Consider the following 12,119-nt stretch of genomic DNA (forward strand, 5'->3'; position numbering starts at 1 on the left):
GCCCAAGGCTACATCATTCCACCAACCTAATAGAGTGAATGAGCTCTGCAGTTACTCAGTAGTCATAGGACAGCCAGGAAAAACCACAAAAATACCAAATGTTATTTATATGAATTAAAAAAATTATGTTTCTTTAATTACCCAAAGACATCAGATGGTGTTTACATGTCTAAGTGTTATCCTATTTGCATTAAGATCTTTCCAGACACACGCATGGATTGCACGAGCATAGTGCATGTTTATTCCTAGGGAGGAGGAAAGGGCACCACCAGTTCCAGGTTGGGTTGCCGCTACAAGATTGTGGAATTCTCTACCACAAGAGGTGGTTTCTGCGGGAAGTATGGTGGCTTTCAAAAGACTCTTAGACGTACATCTCAGGGATCAGAACATTCAGGGCTATGTGAGATGATTACGGCCACACACACCTACACAGGTTGAACTGGATGGACTATTGTCTTTATTCAACCTCACCTACTATGTAACTATGTAACTATGTAACATGCCTTTAATCCAGGACACATATTAAAGAGGTTGTACACCGAGAAAAATTTTTTTTCTCTTCTTTACATCCTGAAAGAGAAACCCATAATGAGCTAGTATGCATCGCATAGTAGCTCATTATGAAATACTTACCTTAGAACGAGCCCCCGCCGTGCCGTCCGCTTACCTTTATGACGGGCGACATGTATAGTCGCCCGTCTTCCGGGATCGCGGCATCCGGCCATCTGATTGGCCGGAGCCGCGGTGACGTCACTCCTGCGCACGCGCGCGGGAGCCGACGGTCACGGCACGGGGCTCTGAAGGAACGGCACGATCTGCCGTTCCTTCAGAGCGCATGCGCCAGTGACGTCACTGGCTGCATTAAAGGTAAATATCTCCTAAACGGTGCATGTTTAGGAGATATTTACAGTACCTATAGGTAAGCCTTAATATAGGCTTACCTATAGGTACAAGTTCCTGAGGAGGGTTTACTTCCTCTTTAATTACACAGGTTCTGGGGCTGATATAACGCACATAGGTAACCAAGTGAGTTTAATTACCACCTTAACCACTTGCCTCCCCTTGTGGGCGGCGCGCGCGCGCCGCCGGAGGCTCGCTCCCACTGTATTCAGTCACAGCAGGAGTCGGGCCAGGGGAGGAGCGGCGGTGATCACCGCCGCTCTTCCCCGATCGTCGGGGATCGAGTGTGGAGATCCGCCCACTTGTGTAAATAAAGCGGGCGGATCTCCTAAGTGACAAACAGTGACAGATTGCAGGATTCAGCATAGCTGAACCTGCGATCTGTGCCTGTGTCACACAGTCCCCCCACACACGTCAGCACCAGGAATACATTAACCCCTTGATCACCATTAAAAGTTAACCCCTTCCCTGCCAGTGTCATTTTTACAGTAACAGTGCATATTTATAGCAGGGTACCCCCAAAAGTGTCAAAAATGTCAGTCAAGGGTCCGATCTGTCCGCCGCAATGTTGCAGTCCCGCAAAAAAAAAAAAAATCGCAGATCGCCGATATTACTAGTTAAAAAAAAACAATAAAAATGACATAAATTTCCCGTAGTTAGTAGCTGCAATAACTTTTGCGCAAACCAATCAAAATACACTTATTGTGATTTTTTTTACCAATAATATGTAGCAGAAAACAAATTGGCCTAAAATGTTAAAAAATTTTGATTTTTACATTTTTTTTGGGGGGGAATTTCATATAAAAAAATGTGAAAAATATTGTTATTTTTTCAAAATTGTCGCTCTTTTTTTGTATATAGCGCAAAAAGTAAAAATCGCACAGGTGATCAAATACCACCAAAAGAAAGCTCTATTTGTGGAGAAAAAAGGACATAAATTTAATTTGGGTACAGCATCACACGACCGCGCAATTGTCCGTTAAAGTAACGCAGTGCCGAATCGCAAAATATGGCCTGGTCAGGAATGGGGTAAAATCTTCCGGTCTTAAAGCAGTTAAAAATACGCTCATTGAGAATTTTTTTGTCAAAGACATGTAGCTAAATACATTTTGGCCTAAATATAAGACAAAAATTTAATATATTGGATATTTTTTAACTGTTAAAGTAGAAAAATATTGTTATTTTTTCAAAATTGTCGCATTTTTTTATTAATATCGCAAAAAATGAAAAGCGCAGAGGTGATCAAATACCACCAAAAGAAAGCTCTGTTTGTGTGAAAAAAAGGACGTAAATTTTGTTTGGGTACGGCGTTGCATGACCACGCAATTGTCAGTTAAAGTCGCACAGTGCCGAATCGCAAAAAGTGGCCCGCCCCTCCTATCCAGGTGTACAGGGGAGCAGCACAGGCCCCCTTTAGCATGGGGCCTGGTTGCAATTGCAACCCCTGCAACCCCTGTAGTTACGCCACTGGGCCTTCAAACTTCTAGAATGCCTAATCTACAACCGCTTGAGCCACCACCTCATTGTTAAAAGCCTTCTCAACCCCTTTCAATCTGGCATCTGCCCACAACACTCCACAGAAACTGCCCTCCTTAAACTTACCAAAAACAATGGCCACTACTCCATACTCAGACCTTTATGTTGCCATTATTACGGTTGACCATCCACAGACTCCACTGGCTCGGCCTTCGAGACTCTGCTTTTTCTTGGTTCTTCTCCTACCTATTTCAGTGCACCTTCATTATCACCTACTTTCTGCTCCTCTTCTCTTTCTGTAGGAGTCCCCCAAGGCACTGTGCTTGGAATGGACCTCTTCTACTCTCTATCTATATCTCCCATGGTTTCCAATACCACCTCTAACCTGATGACACCCAAATCTATCTCCTAAAGCTGGGTTCACATAAGATGTCGTTTTCACCACATCCAGTTCGCATGACATGCGAGTGTGACCGGCTCTCAATCGAGCCGTTCACACATGCCCGGGTGGCCACAGTGCGGATTCTAAAAGGGTCCTGTGCGTTTTTGGGTTCGGTTTAGGTGCAAATTCAGGCAAACATTCAAACCTGAATTGCACCTGAACCGTTGAACAGAAACGCATCAGACCCAAGGCCACACATAATGTATATGAACCCGGCTTCACTCTTCGGTTCACCACTTCCGCTTCCTCACGCATCATGTGCCCCCAGGTGTAATCCTGAACTCTGACCTCTCCTTTTGAGCCCACATCCAATCACCATCCAAATCTTGCCTCCTTCATCTCTGCAACATTTCCAAAATTGACCCTTTCTTAAAGAGGAGTTCTGCCCTCCATGAAAAAATACTGTAGCTGCTGACTTTTAAATATTAGAACTTACCTGTCCAGGGTTCCCGCGATGTCGGCACCCAAAGCCGATTTTCGTATCGGCTCTTGGGTGCTGCTGCCGCTATTCAGGGTAAGGGAACCCGGCCGTGAAGCCTTTTCAGCTTCACAGCTGGTTCCTTACTGCGCATGCGCGAAGCACGATGCGGTTTGTAATTTGCCCAGGGGCAGAGGAAGAAGGAGGGGGCCGAACTTCAGAGGGACAGCGCTGTGGCGCTGTCTCCCGGAAGCGTGGAAGGGTACCTGTCAAAAACAGGTACCCATTCCCCCCCTTCCCCCCTGAAAGGTGCCAAATGTGGCACTGGAGGGGGGGAGAAAGCATATAAGCGGAAGTTCCACTTTTTTTTTAAAATCAGAAACAAAGTTTATTTAAAAGAAAAAAGGAACATACATCGTACAGTTTATGCATTTCCCGAAAAGTTCCATTCCAAGGCAACTACAATGCAGCATCACGTCAGACAGATAAACACCCACACGGTCCCACATTAAATAAACATTAGAGTAAGCATATTAAACACATTCTAAGCATGCCCACCTGCCACACTAGAAGGGTCAATGGAAGAGTACCAGGAAAATTATTGCAACAACCTGTCTAGGACCAGATCTGCAGGAGCCAGACCCGGAACTGCCAGCCACTCTCCCCAAATCCTATCATATCTATGCGGGACTCCCCTGTGCTGGTAAATCAGGTGCTCACATCTCAGAGTGGCTCCCATATTATGTACCCACATGTCCAGTATTGGAGGAAGCTGAGAAGTCCAATGTTGTAGAATAAGTTTCCGAGCCTGGAAACTTTCCCCTTGATATTAACATCTTGAGTGTATTCCTCCACCATGCCAAGTAGACAGGGCTTCGGGTCAATTGGTATCGACAGTAGGTAGGCCCTATTTATGGTTTGGACCACCGACGTCCAATACCTGTGGAGCTTCGGGCAGCGCCACAGGAGATGAATCAAATCACCACTATCACTGCTGCTCCTTGTACACAGCGGATCCGGGGAAGTTCCACTTTTGGGTGGAACTCCGCTTTAAAGAGGAGCTACAGTCTCCTAATGAAAAATTAAACAAAAACATCCTCGTGCAGCTTAAAAAACGCTTGTTAAAATTTGGATATTATTAATATAGTCCATCAAGTGCTTACTTGCCAAATCTGCGGTTTCCTTGTCCTGGTGAAATGTAACTGGCAGCCATCTTGGCTAAGGGCATCTGAAGCCGGCGCCAGTAATTTAGTGCAGCTGTTTTACCCAGCATGTACCTCTTGATTTCACACAGTTTCCCGCACTGCCCTTGTGATCTGCAGTTAGTGTCAGTGCAAAGTTAACTACACCCCAAACCAGGCCCGGACTGGCCATAGGGCAGACCGGGCATATGCCTGGTGGGCCGAAGCTTATGTCACTTCCGTGACCGTCCCTCCGAGTCCCGAGGCAGCTGCTCGCTTGCCGCTGGCCTCTCCGCGGCGAGGGCCGCATATTCTTCTGGCCGGCCGGGTATGTCCCAGTCCCCACTCCCCACTGAGCAGCCGGGCTGATGCTGAGCCCAGCGCCGCTTACTGCAGCCGGATCCGCAGCCATCCAGCCTTCTCTAGGCAGCTCAGGAGGGGTGGACCGTGGAATTGGAAACGAGGGGTCAAGTGACTCGTGTCTGAAGGGGGTGGAGCTAGAGGGGACCCCTTCTGAGTTCTGCTTGATGTCGGGAAGCGGGAAGGAACAGTGTCTCTGCACTCTGCAGCACCAGCGCCACACCACCCAAGGCCTGCCCTGCAGTACGCTTGCCCATGCCAGATTGCATGCTACAAAAGTACCATGCGATCCAGTTGCAGTGCATTTCCAAAAGTAGCCTGTGTACTTTTGGTGCAGTGCGATTTCATCCCATTCATTTTTGATTTTGAAAATCACACTGACAAGAACTGCATGTGAATCACACAGGAACATGCAGCATGTTCCTCTGCGATTCACATAGTGAATGGGCCCTTAAAGTGGAAGTGATCTAAAATAAAAAGTGTAAATTTGCTCTGTTATAGGGGACATTTAGAAATGTAATTGGGCAGAGCCCTGAAAACTCTACTTTTTGTCTTCTAAGCATAAATGGGTACATATACATTATATATCGTCCTACATGACCTCTCCTGACTGTGTAACCAGTCCAACGCTCAGCCTACACATTATTATGATTTCCCAGTGACCCGGCCAGTTAATGTTTCACACACTGCACTGTATAAGCAATGTCAGCACAAGGCTGCCCAGGGGACACTTATTTGCTTGACCTGCAAAACACAGACAGGGCACTGGAGTTCACATTACCTGGCATGGTGACCAATGACCGCGTGGTGTGACAGGGCAGATTCATTACATCCAATAGCAGAAGTAGCACAGTCACGCCAGCCGTTACTGCAATTCTACCAAACATCTGCGGGGTAGCCAGAGGTTAATGTAATACAGCACATTTTTTTTTTTGATTACTTAGATCAGCCTGTTTCAACCAGGATGGCTTGAGGATTCTTCAGGGGTGCTTTGGCAAATTGCCTTAAAATTTATCAAAAATTTAATACAGGCCAGCAGGCAGGGGCGGATCCAGAGTCTAGTCTCGGGAGGGGCACTGCCAGAAAAAAAGGTGTTGCTTACAGAACTGTTTTTAACGTATTATACGGTCCTAAACTTGTGGCGGCACAGCGGGGGGCTCATTCTTAGGTAAGTATTTCATAATGAGCTAGTATGTGATGCATACTAGCTCATTATGTGTTTCTCTTTCAGGTTACAGAAATAAAAAACGTTCATGGGTTTACAACCTCTTTAATGTTAAAGCGGAGTTCCACCCATATGAGATGAACTGACTGACTGAATCCTCTTTAAAAATGCTTTTACAAATGCAAACTATTTATTTTTTTTTGTAAGGAAATACTGTTTTTCTTGTTTATTAATCCGCACTTCCGGCCAGGTCCTGCTGCCTATAGGTGATTACGTCACTCAGCGATTCGCAAGGGCTCCTGGGATAGCAGCTTCATGTATCCCAGCAGCCCTTGCGAATCGCCTAGTGACAAAATCTCGTGTTATTTCCAGACCGGCACCAGCTGTTCTCAGGGATGTATTGCATTCAGTCCACGCTCCGCCCCGCCTCCTCTCAGTGAGCTCTACGGCATGTAATGCTTTCAGTCCGTGCTCACTGAGAGGAGGCGGGGCAGATCGCGGACTGAATGCAATACATTCAATGAGAACAGCTGGTGCCGGTGTTCCGTGAGAATTACCTACCCCGTGAGAAAAACCTACCCTCGTCACTTCCGGCCAGGAACAGCTGAGCAGCGCAGCAGTGCGCATGCTCACAGCCCCGGATACCTAATGGAACAGCTGAGGAGCTGACTAGTGCGCATGCGCACTAGTATGAAATAATCACAGTGTGCCGTGAAAAAAACCTACCCACGCGGCGGTTACATTAAAACAGCTGTGCTGCAATACGAGTCATCTCCGCTCCTGTCCCTGTCACTTCCCTGATCTCGGCTAGTAAATATAAAAGCGGCTCTAGGCTCCGTGATTTCTTTTTCATACACCCGCCGCAATCAGGGAAGTGACAGGGACAGGAGTGGAGATGAGTCATATTGTAGCACAGCTGTTTTAATGTAACCGCTCGCGTTACACAGACTGCCGTGACACTGCCGTGCACCGGAAGTGACAAGGGTAGGTTTTTCTCACGGGGTAGGTAAGTCTCATGGAACACTGGTCTGGAAATAACACGAGATTTCATCACTAGGCGATTCGCAAGGGCTGCTGGGATACATGACGCCGCTATCCCAGGAGCCCTTGCGAATCGCCGAGTGATGTAATCACCTATAGGCAGCAGGACCTGGCTGGAAGTGCGGATGAATAAACAAGAAAAACAGTATTTCCTTACAAAAAAAAAATAGTTTGCATTGGTAAAAACATTTTTAAAGGGGATTCAGTCAGTCAGTTCATCTCATATGGGTGGAACTCCGCTTTAACATTAATGGCAAAGGGCAGCCTGGGCAGGGCACTTTTTTTTTTTTTTAAATACATCCATTAAATTGAACTTACTTTTGAACTACTAGTCACTGTCACAGATCACTGTCACTGACTGCTCACTGCTCAGATTCTTCTCCTTCGGTGCTGCTGGCTGTCTGGCTACTTGTAGTGAAGCTGCTGGAGCCTGGAGGGAGGAGGTGGGTGGAGCCAGCACTAAGCGCGCGAGGAAGGACTCAGAGGCTCCGCTGTGGATGCTGGGACATCGCTCTCCTCCACTCCTTAGGAGGTGATGACGTCACTGGTTGCTTAGTTACAAGACGCCAATCGGCGATTGGCATAGCAGCAACCAGTGCACTCACTGCGGGGGGGGGGGGGTTGCGGGCGCGGCTGCTGTATAGGCCAGCGGCGCGGCGGCGGGACTACATCACTACAAGAGAAGCTTTCAGCTCCGCCGCACTGCTGGCCTGCTCGCTCCTGAGGACTGGAGAGTTACATTGTGCCGTGTGTAATATTTTTCTCGGGGGGGGGGGGGCAATTGATCCGATGCCCCCCCCCTGGATCCTCCACTGCCAGCAGGTGGATGAAGCCTGCCTATTAGTTACACAAAGCCGCAGGTTTTCATTATGCACCATTACAACCTTCTAGACCATGGGTGTCCAACCTTTTGGCTTCACTGGGCCACATTGAGTGTAGAGAAATTTTCTTGGGCCGCATATAAAATATATACTAGGTATGTAAGTAAAAAAACGCCACCGTGCCCTTCCCACGCCACCACACTTATTTAACACAACCAGAGGATGATGAAATGAAATGGAATCAGTATACAGAGGTTGACTTCTTCTGAGAGATATTAAAGGAACACTCTAACCACCATGACCACTTCAGTGATTTGAATTGATCATGGTGGTAGGCAGAGGCGTAACTAGAACCTTCAGGGCCCTGGTGCAAGAAACCATTAAGGGCCCCCCGGACCCCTGGCCGGGGCCCTTCCCTTCAAGCCTGGGGCTCTTCCCACTGATCCTGGGGCCCTTTACTCTCGTTGCGGGGCCCTTCATTATGCTCCCACGGCGGGACCCTTTGACAAGTTCTGCAGTGGGCCCCCTTCCTGCCATATTGGAGCCTCCCACGGTGGTGGAATGCTAGGGCCTGTCGTAAGTGTGACCTTTGTGATCCTGGAAGTTCACCCACTGGTGTCAGTAGTTTTTTTTTATTTATTTTAATTGTATTATTTCTTATAATTTTTTTTTTTTTTTTTTTTACAATGTCACTGACTATGACTCTGTCCATTCAGAAAAGGAAGGAGCTTGTAAATTACATATTTACTGACCCCTTCCTGGTTCTCTATTGTGACACATCCCCTGCAGCAGCCGGTGGGGGGGGGGGGGAGCAGTACAGTAGGGAGGGGGACCAGGGGAGCACACAGGGGCCCGGAGACAGCAGAACACAAGTGAACTGGATAGGAGGAGTGGCGGGGGCAGCATACAGAGGAACCAATCTCCTCCATTTTCCTCCTGCAGCTATGTGCTGGGGAATAGTTGCACCCCTAGCACATAGGACTTAGGCAGCCAGAAAATGTCATGTCCTTATTTATACATGTATGAACAAGGACATGACATATTATGACAAAACACAACTAGTTATTAAAAAAACATATTGCAACAATTTACATACGCTAATGCACATATCTTTTCTGCTTATTTTGCAGACTGCTGGCAGTTAAAGTTGGTGGGTACTGCTGGTGCGGTTACTGCTGGCAGTTACTGCTGCCGGGTACTGCTGGCAGTTACTGCTGGTGGTAATGCTGGCTGGTACTGGCGGGTACTGCTGGCTGGTACTGGTGGGTATTGCTGGCTGGTACTGTTGGTGGGTATTTCTGGCTGGTGCTGGCAGGTATTGCTGGCTGGTGCTGGGGGGTAGTGTTGGCGGGTATTGCTGGCTGGTGCTGGCAGGTACTGTTGGTCGGTATTGCTGGCTGGTGCTGGGGAGTACTGTTGGCAGGTATTGCTGGCTGGTGCTGGGGGGTACTGTTGGCGGGTATTGCTGGTTGGTGCTGGCAGGTACTGTTGGTGGGTATTGCTGGCTGGTGCTTGCGGGTACTGTTGGTGGGGTCCCAACCCACCATTCCTGAGGATCAGCGTGACAGTCACAGGAGCCGCGCTGTAGTAAGCAGAGCCGATGCTTCCTGTATAGCGCCAGCTCCTGTCACAGGGGGAGGCGAAGTGCATTTGGTATCACTCCGCCTGTGACAGGAGCCGGCGCTATACAGGAAGCATCGGCTCTGCTTTCTCTAGTGCTGGCTCCTTTATTTACAGTGGTGTGATGCTCGGGGATGGCGGGTCAGAAACCCGCAATCTGGGCTTACCGACCCGCCAACCCAGAGCAGGAGAGAGAGTCACCAAAATCTTCTCAGGGGGAGCAATTGCCCCTTTGCCCCCCCCCCCCCGGAGTTCAGTGGCCAAGGGGCGCATTGCCTGCGGCTTCGGGCCACAGGTTGGACATGCCTGTTCTAGACACTGGCATCCTAACAAAAAATGTCATCATCAGTTGATAAGAAGGATGTCTGTCGCCTCTACAGCATACTTTTTTGACCGTCCTGTGCCCCTCTACAGCGGCATTGGGGTCACATTAGCTGTAAGATGGAGAGAAATTGAGGGAGAAATTCAAAAAAGTAAAAGTGGTTTAGGATTTTACTGGTTGCCAATTAGAAAGAAAGAATACTCATATACATATATACACTATATTACCAGAAGTATGGGGACGCCTGCCTATACACGCACATGAAATTTAATAGCATCCCAGTCTTAGTCTGTAGGGTTCAATATTGAGTTGACCCACTCTTTACAGCTATAACAGCTTCAACTCTTCTGGGAAGGCTGTCCACAAGGTTTAGGAGTGTGTCCATAGGAATGTTTGACCATTCTTCTAGAAGCGCATTTGTGAGGTCAGGCACTGATGTGGATGAGAAGGTCTGGCTTGCAGTCTGCACTCTAATTCATCCCAAAGGTGTTCTATCGGGTTGAGGTCAAGACTCTGTGCAGGCCAGTCAAGTTCTTCCACCCCAAACTCGCTCATCCATGTCTTTATGGATCTTGCTTTGTGAACTGGTCCAGATCATTTGGTGGAGGGGGGATTATGGTGTGGGGTTGTTTTTCAGGGGTTGGGCTTGGCCCCCTTAGTTCCAGTGAAGGGAACGCTTAAGGTGTCAGCATACCAAGACATTTTGGACAATTTCATGCTCCCAACTTTGTCGGAAGAGTTTGGGGATGGCCTCTTCCTGTTCCAACATGACTGCACACCAGTGCACAAAGCAAGATTCATAAATACATGGATGAGCGAGTTTGGGGGGGAGGAACTTGACTGGCCTGCCTCAACCTGCAGTGAGCAGTCATGTTGGAACAGGAAGGGGCCATTGAATAACAGTTACGGTAACTTTTCAAAAAAGAGAGGGTAAGTTAAATGAAGAAAAATAGGAAGAGCAGGAACACATGTAAAGAAAAAAATCAAAAGGATCTCACCACGCCGTAGGTAGAATCAGCGGAGGGGAGAAACCGGAGGACGTCCATGGACGTCGGAAAGTGGTTAAAAGATATGTAAGTCCACCAAGTAAGAAGGACTGTTCTCTCCTGACCACTACCATGAAAGCAAATGGAGGAGGTCCCCGGGACAGAGGACTCCAAACAAACTGGTACTAGAAAAAACCTCAGCAAAACCTCATATTTAGCCATTATCAAAGACATATTGATGTAAGATTTTTAGTTGAATTGGTTTAACTTCCCCCATTCCACTGCTTCCAACTCCTCCCCCAGGTCTTGTTCCCATATAACCATTTAGGGCAGTTTAGCAGACCCTTCGTGTAATATTGTATATATCTTAGATATAACCAGTATGTTTATCTATAGTTCTACATAGATATTCCGTAGGGGTCGAAGATGTCAGGTCACTAGTGTGCTTAAGGGTGTTCAAGAGATGTGATATTTAGACAGTGTTGGGGTAGTTACTCAAAAAATGTAACTAGTTACTAGTTACTTCTGAAAATTGTAATGAGATTACTTTACTAGTTACTGCATTTGAAAAGTAACTTCACTACTTATTACTTTACTTCTGAAAAAAAATATAAACAAATTCCAATGCGCATATTTATTTGTAGTGCACAAAAAAACAATACAATATTTATTGTTATATTTATATATATGACCACAGCGTGCACCCTTTCAATGCCAGAGTGACCACAGCGTGCCCCCTTTTAATGCCAGAGTGACCACAGCGGGCCTCCCTTTCAATGCCAGAGTGACCACAGTGTGCCCCCTTTCAATGCCAGAGTGACCACAGCGTGCCTCCCTTTCAATGCCAGAGTGACCACAGCGGGCCTCCCTTTCAATGCCAGAGTGACCACAGTGTGCCCCCTTTCAATGCCAGAGTGACCACAGCGTGCCTCCCTTTCAATGCCGGAGTGACCAGTCCCTTTCAATGCCAGAGTGACCACAGCGTGCCTCCCTTTCAATGCCAGAGTGACCACAGTGTGCCCCCTTTCAATGCCAGAGTGACCACAGTGTGCCCCCTTTCAATGCCAGAGTGACAACAGCGTGCCCCCTTTTAATGCCAGAGTGACCACAGCGTGCCCCCTTTCAATGCCAGAGTGACCACAGTGTGCCCCTCTTTCAATACCAGAGTGACCACAGTGTGCCCCCTTTCAATGCCAGAGTGACCACAGCGGGCCTCCCTTTCAATGCCAGAGTGACCACAGTGTGCCCCCTTTCAATGCCAGAGTGACCACAGCGTGCCTCCCTTTCAATGCCGGAGTGACCAGTCCCTTTCAATGCCAGAGTGACCACAGCGTGCCTCCCTTTCAATGCCTGAGTGACCACAGTGTGCCCCCTTTCAATGCCAGAG

Source organism: Pelophylax lessonae (assembly GCF_965119305.1).
Source record: "Pelophylax lessonae genome assembly, chromosome: 12".
NCBI lineage: Eukaryota > Metazoa > Chordata > Amphibia > Anura > Ranidae > Pelophylax > Pelophylax lessonae.